At 38.1% G+C, this 16575-nt stretch overlaps 1 protein-coding gene across 7 annotated transcripts in view; it reads right to left on the bottom strand.

Annotated features, from left to right (window-relative positions):
• Nucleotides 1-16575, bottom strand: part of sulf2b (sulfatase 2b) — a 141155-nt gene that overhangs the window by 112931 nt on the left and 11649 nt on the right. For 6 of the 7 annotated variants that reach the window (XM_082145041.1, XM_082145042.1, XM_082145038.1 and 3 more), the window contains one exon: nucleotides 3741-3799. The exons of the other annotated variant lie outside the window; for it this stretch is intronic. The gene's annotated coding sequence lies outside the window, so the exon portion shown is untranslated. The remainder of the gene's footprint in view (nucleotides 1-3740; nucleotides 3800-16575) is intronic. 7 annotated transcript variants of the gene reach the window in all.

Genomic DNA, 16575 nt, shown 5'->3' with positions numbered 1-16575 from the left:
GATTAGTTCTGGCTCTCTAGTGGGATTTTCAAGATTATACATCATTTAATTTTTTTTTGTATGAGTATTGGATTGGGTACCGGTCGCCACCAAGAATGTGCCCAATTAAGAAAGAGGAATGGCCTTATTAGAGAGTCCATCTGCCAGTCACTGCGTCGTGGAGCTTGACTGACAGCTCAAACTTACACCTACGGATGCTTTACCAGCTTTAAAGAGCCCTGGCACATCTGATGAGGGGGTTGGTGGTAGACAAACAACAAGAACTGTCCTTGTAACATTTTCTTCTTTTTTTTACAAAAGAGAAGGATGTTCCTGACACCAAAAGAAAACAAGTAGACTGACTCATGTCTCTGAAGGAGTTATTTATACCCTCCAAACCAGGTGAAAGGAAATAAAAAGAAATAAAGTGGAAAAATGTTTATAATGTGGCGGACATGGAGGTTATTTGCAGTTTTGAGGGGGAAAGTATTTGTACAGATAGTTTAAAAACAGCTATAAATGGCCCATTCAACAAGTTTGTATTCTCTCTGTCTTATTGCCTGTGCCTGTGAACTATTTGTTTATTTAGCAATAAAAGAAGTTTTATAGAGGGTCACAAGCATGACAATGCAGCATTTAGTATGACAAAAAAAAAAAAGTCAAAATCATGTTTTTAAACATTGACTGTGGTTGATGCACATTTACTGGCATGTTCTCTGATAACACTTCTCTGTGGGTCAGATGGTTCAGATGCATTTGCAGATTTTTTGGGGTCCCTTACACTTTTCACCCAAACCGCTTAGTGTGAATGAAAATAGAAATATAGTGCATGTAAACTTGGTGTGAAGCTGGAACAGACTACAACTAAGCCAGCCGCCGCTCACCACAGAACTGGGACTGAGAAATGTACAGTAACCTCACAGAGACAGGGCGAAACAAAAATGAAACAAAACAGAGTGAGGGGCAGATTGAACCTGATGTGCCATTAGCACAGCCTGCTGGGAAATCAGGATGCCTGCTTTCTAGAGCATATCTCATCCCTAGAGAGTATGTGTGCTTGTGTGTGTGAAGGAGAATGTGAGACTTAGACAGAAACCTTGGTAGACAAAACAGACCGTGTCTCTTTCTCACCCATTGCCTCTATCCTCCACTCCTCTAACCTCCGATGTCTTTTTCTACTCTTCATATTCAGAGACAGCACACACACACACACACACACACACACACACACACACACACACACACAGACAGTGTACTGTTCCAGGATGGCCTATCGTGACTGCAACTGTGGGACAGCTGGAGAGATTGAAACCATATGCACATTGTGTGAGCCTGTGGGTGTGTATGAGACAGAGAGAGGGAGATCTTTATCAGAGGAATCTTTGTAGAATATGTTCTCGTCTTTTTGCTGGGTGGGTGTGGGATAGAGAGGGGAGTGTGGGAGGAATAAACAGAACTGATCCAAGCATTCACAGAAAGCCTAGGATTCAATCGTAGGGGAAAGTTCACTGACCTCCAGGTTGACCTGACTACCAGTCAAAAGTTTGGACACACTTGACTGAATCAGACCTGCCAAAGTATATATTTAGATATACATTTATATATATATTGTGAGTACCATAATAGTGTAAGGCTTATTGCACATACTTTCACATTATTTTTCTTTGCACACTTTCCACACGCATTTTCCCCCTCACTGCCATATTCAAGTTATTCAACATGTAAATTGGCAATGAGGAAAACAATACAATACTATAGTATGCAAAAGTCTTAGACACATTAGTATTTTCACCAACAAAAAAAAAGTTTTAAGCTAGTTATTTATATATTTCGCTGTAGTGTGTCAGTAGGAAATATCAGTTTCCATTGCCAAACATTCCAAACTTTTGCCATTAATTGTAATAATCCAGTGAGTATTTTTGTATGCACAAGGAGTCTGACAGCAGCCGGTATGATCTGATCTCACCATCATCGAGTCTGTCTGTGATTACATGAAGAAACAGAAACACTGAGACAGACTAAATCCAGAAGAACAGCAGCAAGACACTTGAAGAAACCTTCTGCAAAGATACCTGAAAAACGATGTGCAAGTGTACCTATGACAAAAGCTGTTTTAAACGCATAGGGTGGTCACACCAAATACTGATTTGGTTTAATTAACGGAAGTTACCGGTAATTGATAAATAAAATATATTTATGACATTATTTGTGAAAGCATCCTCACATTTTTACACAAGTTCCTAAAACTTTTCACAGTAACTGTAGCTTAGTCTAGACATTAACTTTATTGAAAGTCTTGGAAGGACGTGCTGGAGTAGATTGTCATTGTAAATACAAGATCTTGACCAAAAATGTATGCATCAATTGTTTCAAAAGTTGAATCATAGAACTTATTTTTGACTAAAAAAATTCTAAATCCATTTGACTTTCTTTCTTGTGTGGAACACAAAAGTAGATATTTAGCAAAATGTGCAAGCTGCTCTTTTCCATACAATGAAAGCGAATGGTGACCATGGCTGATCTGGAACCACTTTTATTGTACCTTTAAAAAGTCTTTTAGTTTTGTAGGCAAATATAAATTGTGGGCACTACCTAATTCCAATACTTCCATGTGTGTTGAAAATACTAATAAAATCGATAAGTAGGTGTGTCAAAACTTTGACTGGTATTGTATGTGTATGTGTTTGTGTGTGTCCGTATGTGTGTGAGGTCATTCTTTGTCAGGACATTGTAAGTGTCTATGAGGCAGAAGTAATGAAGCATTTGTGTGTTTTCAGTGAGGGTCGATCTACCATGCAAAAAGGTTGTGCTGTGTGCGTGTGTTTGTAGCTGAGAACCCCACAGAGCTCTGACCCCGTGTCCTACTTTCACCCCTTTTATTTCATTCATATATTTATACCGTCATTTCAGTTTTCCCTTCTGCATCAACGATTCCTATCTGCTACGTACACATCATAACACGCTCTCCTTTAATCTCTCACACAAAGTATCATGGTGTTTTTGTACAATGTTTTTGGATATGTAGTACGTTTTTGGACATGCACCCTGTTAATCTCAGCATTATTTAAAAGTACCGTGGTACTGCATATGAACACAGTAATGAGTCTGTACCATGCAATACAACGTCACAAAAAATATTGACACTTTCAAATGTAGAACAAATGTAAAATAAAGAAATAAAACTGCACTAGATGACTAGAACATAAAAAAGTTGTTAAAATATAAATGATAATTTAATGATGATTTAATGATGCTGACAATTCAGCTTTGATCACAGGAATAAATTACATTTTGAAATATATTAACATAGAAAAGTTATTAATGATATTTACAATATTACTTTTTTTTTTTTTTACTGTAGTGTTGATCGAATAAATGCAGCCTTGGTGAAAATAACAGACCTCTTTCTTTCCAAAACATTCAAAAATCTTACCGAGTGACCCCAAACTTGTTTTTTATTGTTTCACTGGGGTCGATATACTGTATTGTATCTTATATAATGCAATTTAAATTATTTTAAGTGCAGATTAAGTTTCAAAACACTTTGAGACAGGTTATTATATCACCATGGTATTACCTTCAATATGCCATGGTTCCACTGCCATTTATTTTATTTTTATCTATCCAATATATAGAATTATCAACATGTCCAATATAGCTGGGAAGGTCCAATACAAGAGGGCAGCTTTTTTTAATAAGTCAGTGTCTCATTAAGACTTGGTTATGTGCCTGTGTCATTTGTCCAACATCCTGTCACTCACCTGCCGGTCCGGAGTATCAGGCTCACGGCTGGTCTAGTTGTGTCTGGATCCACCGTGTTCTGAAAAACAAAGAAGAAAACTCACAAAACCCATTTAAAACTAAAGCGTTTATTTCATCATGTTTTTAGTTGTTTTTGTGTGTGTGTGTCAAACTCTTTTCAGTGTCTTTTTTCAGCTGTATGCTCTAAATGGCGGCAATTGATTTTTCTGTTCTGTGAGCTTGAAACTTATTTGCACTAAAAGACATGGTGTGAAGGAAAAGAAAAAGAGAGCCAGCTACGGGCCACATTTAATTCCTAGTCAAAAGACTTTTGTGCGTGCCTCTTTTTCGCTCTCGTATTCTCTCTCTTGCCTTCCCCTCCTTTTTCGCTTCTTTTCTTTGTGTCTGAACTGAAGTCTGACCAGAATACTGATGTCATGGATTTGTGCAGTGCATTTGGACGCGCAGAATGACTTTCTGGCCTCTTTTTTTCCCCCCGCCGCACTGCCAGCTCCTACTGCGCTCGGAGGCCGCTGAGAGAAAGCAGGTCCAATTACCAGAGCAGGGGGGCTTAGTGAGCGTCACACCACAAAAACACACACAAACACACACACTCACGCAAAACAGAGCGCGACAGGTTTATTCAGACGAAGCAATCAGGACGAGAGCTTAAAGAGACCTTAGCGAGGGAGGTTAAGTTATTTAGCGTGATGGCTAATGACAGTGTGGGAACGGCCATAGGAATGTATGAGGAGAGAGAGGGAGAGAGAGGGAGGGAGGGGCGAGGAGGAGATGTCCGAAACGAAGGGAATCAGCGCTCCATCAATCACTCTGATAAAGATGTCAACCTGTCAATCATGAGGATTAAACCGAGGGGGCTTGTGCATATTCATGAACATCTTTAGGGTGGGATGTGAATATGTTAAGCTGTATTACAGAAGAGCAAACACTGAAAGGGGAGGAGAGGTAATTAGTGGCCCACCATTCACCCGAGACAAAAGCAGGGTTGAACTGGTGTTCTTTTCGGCCTCAAGAAGCCAGTTGTTGAGATGTAGACGCATTTGTGCGCTATTCTGAAATGTGTGAAATTTGGTAAACAAAATGTATTAGAGTCAGGGTCAAAGGGTACTGTGATGTCATGTGGATTAAACATGGTCAAGCCTGGCATTATGCGACGTATCCTGATGTCATCACCACTCTCTATCCTCAAATAATGTCCTTTCATTCTCCATTGGATCTGTTTAACCGCACAGATGGGTGGGTCCCTGGGTGTTGCTATCTTGTAGCTAAGGTGTTCTGGGTGGTTTTAATGTGTTGCTAAGGTGTTCTGGGTGGTTGCTAAGTCAAAAGAGAACATCCCCAAATTTCTATGACAGGGGTTTTCAAAGTGCTTTGATCCCAAGAACCCCAAATATAGTGATGATGTAGCAAAGGAACCCCATTTCTGAAGTATATAGGCAGATATATATTTTCACGTATATTTAATATACACTGTTATATATTGTTATATACACTGTATTGAAAACAAAGCACATTTTTAAATAATTTCCCGGAAAATAAATGAATACATTAACAAAATAAATATTACTTATTATTTATTATTATTAATATTAATAATAATAAATTGACAGCTGTAAAAGTACATTTTGTAAAATATTTATTTTCTCTATCCTTGTGAGGGACCTACTTTCTGAAATATAAAGGCAGATATTTATTTTCATGTATAAAGAACCATTCTTACTGTGGAAGATAAATAGTAAGTGTAATATTGTATATATATTTATTTATTTTTTTATTTTTTTAAATAGCTTTTTATATTGTTAAGTACTTTATTTGAAGCCAAAGCAAATTATAAAAATATTATCTGGAAGAAAAACAAACAAATACATTTTAACAGATGTGTTATACATAATATCTTAACTGTGACAGATGTAAATATATATATATATTAAAAATGAATTATGGCCTTAAATTGTTATATACTATCTTGAAGTCAAAGCACATTATTAAAATGTTTTCTGGAAAATAAATAGAATTCAGTAATATCAAAATTGCTATCATTCTTTGGTATAATTCTTCGCCAAAATGCAATGCATACACATACAGGTCTTATTAAAGCAGAACAATCAGAAAGTAAAATGTTCTCATATGATACAACACTATCGGACAAAGTTGAGCAATTAAGGAAGGTCTGAACCAATCAGGTCAACCACTCAATGAGAGTCTTTGTAAGAAAAGTGTCTTTCTCTGCAGCAGTGAGACACGTTAAGGTGACATTGACAGGAGACACACGCTCATCCTGCCTCTAGCCATCAGCCCACTCTGACCCTCTCTCCTCTTCATCTTTACACATCTCTGTCACTCCATCATCCTCTCCTCTAATCCTCCACTCATTCCCTCTTCCCACTTATGTTTTCCTCCATCCATAATCCCCCTTTTCTTTTTCCATCTTCTGTCTTGTTACTTTGGCTTTTCTCCTCTTCTGCCCCCTCTCTCCTCTCGCTCTGCAATTGTCAGTGCGTTGAAAAGAGCCCCACACAGAGAGAAAGTTATCCACCGTAGATTAAATTAAACCCCATCAAGTAGAAAGCAGACACCAAACACCCAATGCAATATTAAAAGGCTGCACACAAGGGGTTGTGTGTGTGCGTGTGAGTCACTCCCTTCAGTCATTCTTCTGCTTTCTTCTCTGACTAATGTAAATCAATGATGTGAAATGGCTGCTTCCCTCACTACAGCTTCAGTGACAGCAAACAGGCCCAACCACAGACCTGCTGCCGCCAAGGTGATGGATAGGTGAGAGAAAGCTGATACACATGCGGCTTTCATCCCCTTTCTGTCTGTCTGTCACCCTTTTCCATGTGTCATGATTTCTCTCCTCTCTTTCTTGATCTCTCGTTCTATTTTTGTGATCTAGGCCTCTAATGGTGTACTTGAGGAAGATCACACTTAGCAGAAATGTGATACAACAACCTAAAGATCCCCTTAAATGTCACTAGTACAGAATTTAAAGGTAAAATGCAATAACATTCTGGACTATCTGCTTTTTTTATTCCATAAAAAAAAACCTAAAACAAAAACAAAAAGGCAAAATCAAAGCATAACATAACAGCAAAAAGCTAAACTATGGAAGCTTGTTTCCGCCATAGAATTGAAAAAAATGAAAAGATAATTGCAACTTTTTAACTTTTTAAAAACTTCGACTTTTTCCTCCGAATTTCAAGATATAAACTCCGAATTACAAGTTATAAAGTCCAATTCTGAGGGAAAAAAACATGTTTTTTCTCAGAATTGTGAAAAGAGTGAAAAGAGAAACAAAAAAAAAACAAAGCGAAACAAAAAACTTGGAGCAAAACAAAAAGCAAAGCAAAGCAAAAAACAAACAAAAGCAAACAAAAGCAAAGTGAAACAAAAATCAAAGCAAAAACAAACAAACAAAAGCAAAAAGCAGAGCAAAACAAATACACAAAATAAAACAAATTCACAAATCAAAACAAAAGCAAAACAAAACATGCAAAAGTGGTACAGATTTGACTTCAGTTCATGTGATGCACCTTATGTGCTGCTATCCTCTTGATCTCGATTCCTTCCCTCCCATGACCTTCAGTAATCGCTGAGATCGTGGATTGACCCAGACATGCCACGTGAGCGGTTTCTCTCATTACGCGGCCCGCCGCTCGGCGTGATTTATGCTCTTATTCATATTCCATGTGAAGCGCTTTTAATCACCACGCAGCATGCTGCTTCTTCACATAACCACTGCAAAGAAGCAATTAATTCCTGCTGCTGCACGGCTTCCTCAACAAGCCAGAAATTAATACAACACTTAAGAAATACTGACTCATTTGTTCGGAGAAGAGAGAAGGAAACACACACGACGACCTCGCGAGCGATTAACAGCACATCAGCTGCATAGGACTGACCTGAGAGTGAAAAGTAGTATGTATAGTCCAGTAGATCACATTTTATTTTATTCGTGGTGTTATGGTGCATTGACTTGAAACAAGTTTCTTTAATAGGCGTCTTCATACTCAAACGCTGCCAGTTCAGTCATTGACTAGTCTAAGGTTTTGGACAGGAGACAGGAAATAATCAGGGAGAAGAGAGGGATCAGTACACGATATGAGATGGAATTGAGCTTGCTTCTCTTTCATTGGTTTTCATGTCTGGAGCACTAACCACAGGGCCACTGCTCCAACCTACATTATATTTATCAAAAAAAGATACTGGGTAAAATGTCTGATATGCGCTGTCTCTCTGTCTGGACAGTAGACCTGTCTGGCCTCTGGGGTTTTCCTGTGAAGTGTCCACGCTCCCAGACTTAGATTAATAATTTAGATAGTTGCTGAGCCTGGTAAGACAAGCTGATGACTGCTGGTCCGTGGGGCAATTTAAAAAAAGAAATGGCGAACCACACCAGAGCTCCTGCCTGCAAACGTACTGAGCCACGCTGTAAAAATATGAGTGTGTTCTTGAGTGAGACGGTTACAGTTAGACTGATCGAGCTGGAGTAATGCACGTGTTAGTGAGACATATACAGTACCATTCAAAGGTTTGTGGTCAGTATGTTGTGGTCATGAATTAAGAAATCATTAAACTTTTGACATGTAAGAGGTGATTGTAATGTAAAAACATCCTGTAAGTTTCAGAACTCAAAATGTCCTTGTTAGTCCAAAAACATATTTTATTGAATCCAAGCTCAGAGAACGACTCGTTTAGAATTTTGTCTCATTATGGCGTTATTATAGTGCAACGAAAGACCGCCTCTGCATCAAGTCAAAGCCTACTTCTACATCATCACATCGTTGGCCCCGCCCACTGGTGCGGTACTGAGAAGAGAGATACAGGATCACTGGATGAAAAATAACATTACATTCAGTTGAGCATTATTTGTTTGTTTGGTATATTTCACTGTGGATTCTTTGGTAAATCAGTTTTGCAAACAGTTTTTTTACTGTAAGATATGGACCTGACAGTAATGCAACAAGTTTCTATGTTAAATCTAATGCCTGATCGGTGATCAGTAATTTCTGACATGTAATTATTCATGTAAAGTCAGACGTTCTTTGTCTCAAAATCGTTTATTGCGGTTTATGCGTCAGTAAATCAAGCCAGTGACTAAACGATCAACCTAACATTGTTTCTCTCAGTGGCATGAAAATAATCTGGTATATAATTTGTGATTAAATTATATACAGAAAGCGATCAAAGAACACTCCCTTTATATTTGCTGGAGCTGTCAATCACACAGCATGAGTTTATCAGTGACCCTCGCCACAACTCCCATTATAATCATGCATCTGTCTACACTGCACAATTAATCTAAATCTAGATCATGAATCTTTTATAAATCATTATATAAATATCAAACCAACTGGCCATTAAACCATTCAAGAAAAATGTACCGCTTCCACTGAGATCCTAAAGTGTGGCTCTGATGAGCACTTCACTGTGCCATGAGGCCACAGGAGAGGAGTCATCATATTCATAAATGGCGAAGAACAGTCACATGACTGATGTCGTGGGTCACATGAGAGTGGACTGCTAGTAAAGTACCCACAAGTGTAATTAATCACATTAACCCTGATAACATCTGACAACCAGTGTCACAATACATTTTATCTCCATTTGTGATTAAATCGTGTGAAATTTTGAATGCCAATTGGTTTGATATTTTAAAATGCAATGACATTCAAAGGTTTTAAGGACCACAGTACTTCAGGAACTGGTGATCGTTGGAAGTACAGAAATAAGCATGATATGAGTTTACTCAGTGTCGATTTTAGCAAAAACGTTGCGGTCCTTCCTCCATAAGTCCAGAAATCAATTCAAGGAGAGTTGCAACCTTCAGGCAGCCTAGTTTTAATTCCATCTGCTATCCCGTCACTGTTTCTATTTCTCATCCGCTCTTCATCCCTTTCTCAGAGTCAATTGATTCCAGAGGCCTTTCAAGCACCCAATTAAACCCCGCTAGACTAGTCCAGTCGGGCTGGTTTAATGAATGCCAGCATAGGCCGCACTATGATTATCTCTCCTTCCCTCTCCCCATCTCTGTATCTCCTTTCCATCCTGAGTAAACTTGAACAAATCATGCTTGGGCCCAAATTAAAATTCATTGATCAATCCATCGGGTAGCTGCGAACCAACATAAAAAAGATAAAAGAGAAAGAGTAAGTAAGTGAAAGATGGAGTGTGTGAGGGAGAGAGAGATTGGAAATTAGTTTGGCAAAATCCAATCTCAGGGACATGTAACACAACTGCCAGATCTTATTTAAAAAGCAGGCACGGTCCTATCAACACTTACTCTGGGAACAGATGAGAAAGGGGGGGAAACAGATGAGGAAAGAGGGGATAAACAGCACAGAAATCCCACAAGAGTAATCATCTTACTGACCTTCAAGTGCCCGACCACACACTCACACATGAGCCAGGCAATCAGTCACATGTAAGGGGGGAAACCATGGCTAACTGATTGACACAGAGCTATAGAAAAACTAAAACAGAGGCGCTAGAAGGTGTGTGTGGTGAGGGCGTTCAATGCAAACACAATATAGAGGCTTGCACAATTTTCTCCTGATCTATAAGGCTGATCTACAAACAAGCACAAGGGCGGTAAAGGTCTTGCTGGACCTTATCAAGGCCTGACACCTTCATGAAGCCAAGTTATACTGCAGATCTCATTTAACCCTTTTAAACCGGCTGTGTCGTCGCCGACACATACAAACAAGCTGTATTCATTTTACCGTAACTCTTCAACCGTTTGCACTATCAAAACCATTGAAATTGCGCCTGACAGTAGACAACATGCGCTTATTACGGTAATGTCATGCTTTCCGTCAGCAAATGACAGCAGCTTTCTGGCAGAGCGGGAAGGAAGGATTTGAACAGAGAGATACGAAGCGCAGCAGGTTAGAGTGTTTTGGATTGCATAAAATAATAAAAGAAACGAACAAATAGATGGCAAAAGAAGTGGTAGACAGCAAAAGAGGGGATTGGGATTTTTTTGAATGAAACTTGGGAGGCGATTGGCCGTTACTCTTTCACGTATCTTAGCATGTGGTGTGTGCATGTGTATGTGTGCGTGTCTATGTATGCATTTATCTGTGTGCGTGTATGAAAAAAGGTGTCCTAAATGAAAACTGTGCAACCCAGTGTCACAAAAAAGACTTGTATATATGTATTATATTTCATTTTTCAACTTTAAAGTGTCAGTTTCTTTTGTTCATGATTTTTCAGTTTTTTTCTTATTGAAAATCAGTCAATTTATTATCTTTTTTTTTTATGTAATTTTTTTTTTTTTTTGTCTATTTAAATTCTATTTACAAACTCACCACACACAGTAATGGTCAATAACTGTAATTTGTTGAAAGCTAATTTATTTCTGAAAAAGATGAAACCGAAAAATCGAAATATGTGAAAAACACCTATTTTAGCTTAAGGTTCTAAGGGTTAACAGACTGATGCAATCTTTTTGACAAACATGACAAATTTTTACTCATTTATGGAGGATAAACTTAGCAAGCATTGTTCAGAAAAGCAAACATTTGCACGTTTCAAATCTCGGAGCCCCAGGAACAGTAATTAGCAGTGTTTGCTAAGGTACCATCACTATTATTACTGCTCATAATTAGGGTTAGAGATTTGAACAAAATATTAAACTTTGGTGTGTAACTCAAATCACACGGTTAATGCTACAGACATGGATCATACTTCAAATCAGTGTGCTGTGCTGTTTCTTTTCTAAGTGACTGAGAACTGGTGATTTTCACTTTGTTTGTTATATTTCTCTCCCCAAAGAGAGTGATTTAAAACATTTCTCCCAATTTATTCAAATCACTTCACTTTAAAGGGATAGTTCTCCCAAAAATAAAACTTCTGTCATCATGTACTCATCCTCATCTTGTTCCAAACCTGTAAGACTTTTGTTCATCTTCAGAACTCAAATGAAGATCTTTTTGATGAAATTAAGAAATTTCTGTCCCTCCACAGACAGTCTACGCAACTACCATTTTACTCTTCAAAAAGTTCATAAAGAGATTGTAAAACTAATCCATATGAATTGAGAGGTTTAGTCCAAATTTTCTGAAGAGACATCAAGCTTCTGTTTACCATATTTGAAGTGATCTATGTATGCGCATTGATCAACTCACATACAGTATTTTTTTATACCTCAATAAAAGGCTAAATTAAATCTGTTCAACATATAACACAATCATGTCTTTTACGATGTCTTAATTGGTGGAATGGACTCTCAGTGAAGGGACAGAAATTTCATTAAAAACATCTTTATTTGCGTTTTAAAGTTGGACGTACTGTAAGTCTTACTGTGCATTCACACCGCCGCCGACTTGAGCTTCCAAAGTTACCGGAAGTCATTAATTTTCAATGGAAGCTGGCTTCTCTCAGCTGCAAGGAGCGTCAAATCCATCGGCGTCGCGTTTTGGGCGTTTTGAGCGTCAACCAGAAAGTTGAAAGTATCTCAACTTTATGGCAATGAGCTATGACGCGGTTCAGCGGCAAGCAGCGGCAAACGCCAGCAACCAATCGGAATATAGACGTCCTTCGCGCTGGCTGATTCCGGAGAAACATACGATGTAAACTTTCGTTCCTACCAAAACATTAGTTCCGAGAAAATGGAGAAACTGATAATCGTTGTTGCTGGGTTTCCTATCATTTATGATATGACATTATTTTCATATAGGGACCAGTTACAAAAGAGAGAGAGCCCCGGCCGCGCGCGCGCACTCACCTTCACCGTCTTCAAACAATACGTCTTGCTCTCTCTCCCTCGCGCATATTAATCAAAATATTTTTTTTCCCGACCAAATCGGTTATAAAAATGCTGTCATTATAAAAGGTTCCTAGTATCAATGTATTGCTTGTTTTTTTTCTGTTTACATTTCATGGTGTGACACAGACTTCAGAGCGGCCAAAGCGTCAACAAGCTTCCCCGTACTTTTTTGACAAGCATCCTTGACTGGGCGGCCAGAGCTTCTTTGCAGCTCAAGTCGGCGGCGGTGTGAACGTACAGTTATGGGTTAAGAAAGACATGCGGGAGCAGAACTGAAGGCAGAACTTTTATTTTTGGTTGAAATATCCCGTAATTGGTCTATCAACTAAAACCTTAGCAATCCCCCAGAATTCCCTTGCAAATCCATAGAAACACACTAAAACCACTCAGAACATCTTAGCATCTGGCAACACCAAGGCATCACGGCAGTTTGTGCAGACAAGCTCCGCAGAAAATGGGAAAATCTAGTAAATACAGCAGTTTTCAAAATGTTCATTTTAAAGACATGACGTTTTCATTTCAAGAATTCCCTTCTCTCCCCAAAATGCGCCCCGTGGCATGAGTTTGTGCGGGGAGAGGAAGATCACTGCACTTTTTGTAACTTTTCCTCAAGCACTTGTTTTATTTGATGATGTTAACAAGGTGAGGGGTGATACTGGATCGGTGTTCCTCTGAGCCATTTTTATTGGAGTGTCAAGTCAACCTCGCAGCTCCTAAAGGAGTCCTTTAGAGCACTGCCGCGGTGTCAAGGTAACAGTCAGTCTCAGCAGGAAAGCACTGTAATTACCCAAATCACACCGCGTGTTCTTACAGCACTAATCCCTGTCAGTCAAACACAGTCATTAAGCCTCCCTTTTTACCCTCGCGCATTCATTTTGTTTCTTTTATTACGAGCTCACTTTCATCTCACGCTCTTGCGTTTTATCTGTTTTCCACAGTCTTTAGCGTGCGAGAATTAAACCTACTGCCTTTTCATTGTACGCTGGTAATAAACACAACAAGAGCACCATTAAACTCACTTAATGCTAGCAGAACTTGTCCGAGAGCGTGAAATTGATTTGACTGTAGAGAATTGGTTGGAAAATCGGTTCACGGCGCATTCGCGTACACGATACCATCTCTCGGGAAGGTGAAATGAGGAGGCTCACATCCCGACGACAATCATTAACAAGAAGACTAGCAACTTGACAGACACACCATCACTCGATTTAGATTTGTCCCCAGGCTCTGCTTTTTCTGTCGTTCTCACACGTCAACAATTCTACATCACTAAACAAGTGTACACACACACAAGCCTCTGCGTGAGGCGTTCTTTTAAACGTGATTATGGCAGTCACTTAAAGCTGCAACATATCAGATATCGCTAATATTTGACAGCTGCATCAGTTTATATTTACTAGTCCCAGCAGAGGATAAAATATCTCCCTCCCTCCCTCCCTCTCTTCCGCCCTCTACATCACATTCATTTTCAATTCTCTTTCTTCTTATAAAGGCCATTTCAGAGCAGTGAGTGCAATCATTGCAAAGTTTTTATCTTTACACATTTATTATGTCCTTTGGTTCACCTGGCTTTGGCAAGACAGCACAAGTCTAGGCTCAGGTCTACATACTGTCAAATACGGCCTTCACTGGGAATTACTGAATTAATTTTGCAGTCCATGAGTCAAACGTACCATTCAGTTAAATATTTAGTTCTGTTGGATGCAAGTCAACTCTGTCTCTCTCTCTCTCTCTCTCTGCACCCATGTGGGAATTGATGATTAAAAAAGCTTAAGTCTAGTTGCATAATCTTGAAATAATGGTCCTTCTATGAAATGGTCAATGCAGGGCAATGTTAACAAGAGAAAAAATAAGGCAGAACTGCCCGTTGTGAAAGAAATCAGATCAGATTTAACGTCTTATAGCTTTTAATATCTTGTACTAGATAGCAATGAGAATAAATGGAGCGTAAATGGAGGTAAACTATTTTTTATTGTGATTAGTAAAAAAATTAAAAGCTACATTTTGAGTGTCTGCTCTGGAGTTCCAGAAGAGATCCCAATTGTATCAAGATATTTGCTAAAATCTGCAAATCAAAATCAGAGAAATCTGATTTTAACAACCCAATCTCATAAGAATTCCTAAGAATTGTACAAGCTGGGGATTTTGTATGGATTCTTACAATCTGACTTGTATGAAAATATACGATTTATAAATAAAACCTCACCATGAAACTTCATTTTTGGGGTGTGTCAGCAGGTTGTATGAAAAAAATGTAATTCACCAATTCAAATGAATTCACCACCAGTTCTCCAAATCACAAAATACTTACATTACCATTCGAAAGTTTAGACTTGGTAAGAATTTTTAATGTTTATTATTACAATTTAAAATAACTAATTTTTTAAATGTAGTTTATTCCTGTGATCATAGCTGAATTCTCAGCATCATTACTCCAGTCTTCAATGTCACATGATCCTTCAGTTCAGAAATCATTCTAATATGATGATGTGATGCTCAAGAAACATTTCTTATTATTATCAATGTTGAAAACAGTTCTGCTGCTTCATATTTCTGCGGAAACTGGCTTACTTTTGTCAGGATTCTATGATTAATAGAAAGTTTAAAAGTACAGCATTTATTTGAAATATAAATCTTTTGTAACATTATTAATTACTCAGCTGTCACTTTTGATGAATTCAATGCATCCTTGCAAGTATTAATTGACGCGCGAGGACAAACCTCACTGGTTCTTCCTGTTGAAGCTCAAACATGCTGCGTAACACAAGAATGAACCTCATTGGTTCTTGCAGAAGAACATGCTTGACCTTCTGTTTACCACAACTGATGTGCGAGTAGATGAATGTTTATATGTGAATAAAAGCCAAAATTAAATCTGCTCATCATATAAAGCGATTGTGTCTTTTCAGATTTTTTTTTTACTTAACTGCTCAATTCATTTGTTTGAGTTTTACAATCTCTTTATAAACAAACAAACAAAAAAATTTCAGTAGCGTGGACTGTCAATGGAGGGACAGTTGTGTTCCGAAGATGAATGAAAGTCTTACAGGTTTGCAATGACATGAGGGTGAGTAATTAATGACATAATTAAAATTTTTGGGTGAACCAACACTTCAGTGTGTATTTGATTTTGCCTGTTTTTTCTGTTAAATAATTTCTGTGGTAATTAACAATGTACAAAACATAAAACCTTTCTCCTAAATAACATTTAACATGGAAGCCATGTTCATATAAGTGATTAACTGCATCAGATAAGTCTAAATTTTAAAAATGCAGAAAGGTTTAAGTGACAGATTTAGGTGACAGAAAACATTGAGGGAAAAAAGAGAGAAAGTGATTACATAACTAGCAATTTGCAGTTGGACGTGTAAACCACCTTTCTTATTGGCAGTTTAATCAGTGTATATTTTTAAACGAAAAAGGATGACTAAGTAAACCCACACGTGTACACGAACATGAGCTTCTTTTCTGGCCCAATTTTGTAGAGCTCTCCCATTGTTAAATTAACTTTCTCTCTGTCATTCAGACCTCATGACCAACACAATTAGCCTTTCACACAAATTTGGAGAAAATTGGAGAAAGCAAATGAAGTGGAGACCTAACTGATCAAGCAGAATTAAACAAAATGACTTAAATTGCCTCAGCTCTTCAGAAAGCTGTATTAGGTCAGGCTTATCTACTTGTGAGATAGTTTTACTGGTGGAACTAAATTGTAGGCATGTTAAGAGAAAAGGCCAGAATAGAGGGCCTATAAAGAAGTGGGTAGATAAGCAGGGAAACGAGTGAACGCAGTGATGTGTGAAATGAGAGAGAGCTCAGACGGACTTCACAAGGTGGCTGAAAGCCATGACGGGATGAAAAAAGAAAAAGAAAAAGAAAAAGAGAGAGAGAGAAAGCTTGAATCTCTCAAGATTAAATATTCAAAGATGTTTTGACATGATAAAGAATGGCTTTTGTTGAAGCATTTGACTATGTTATCACTATTTTTGCTTTTGATTGTGATTGGACAACTGCGGCATTATGCAAAAATTTCTGTCTAATGACACTGTATAATTGATAAAAAG

The sequence above is a fragment of the Leuciscus leuciscus genome (assembly GCF_965113295.1).
Source record: "Leuciscus leuciscus genome assembly, chromosome: 18".
Lineage (NCBI taxonomy): Eukaryota > Metazoa > Chordata > Actinopteri > Cypriniformes > Leuciscidae > Leuciscus > Leuciscus leuciscus.
This window is presented reverse-complemented; position numbering and strand designations above follow the sequence as displayed.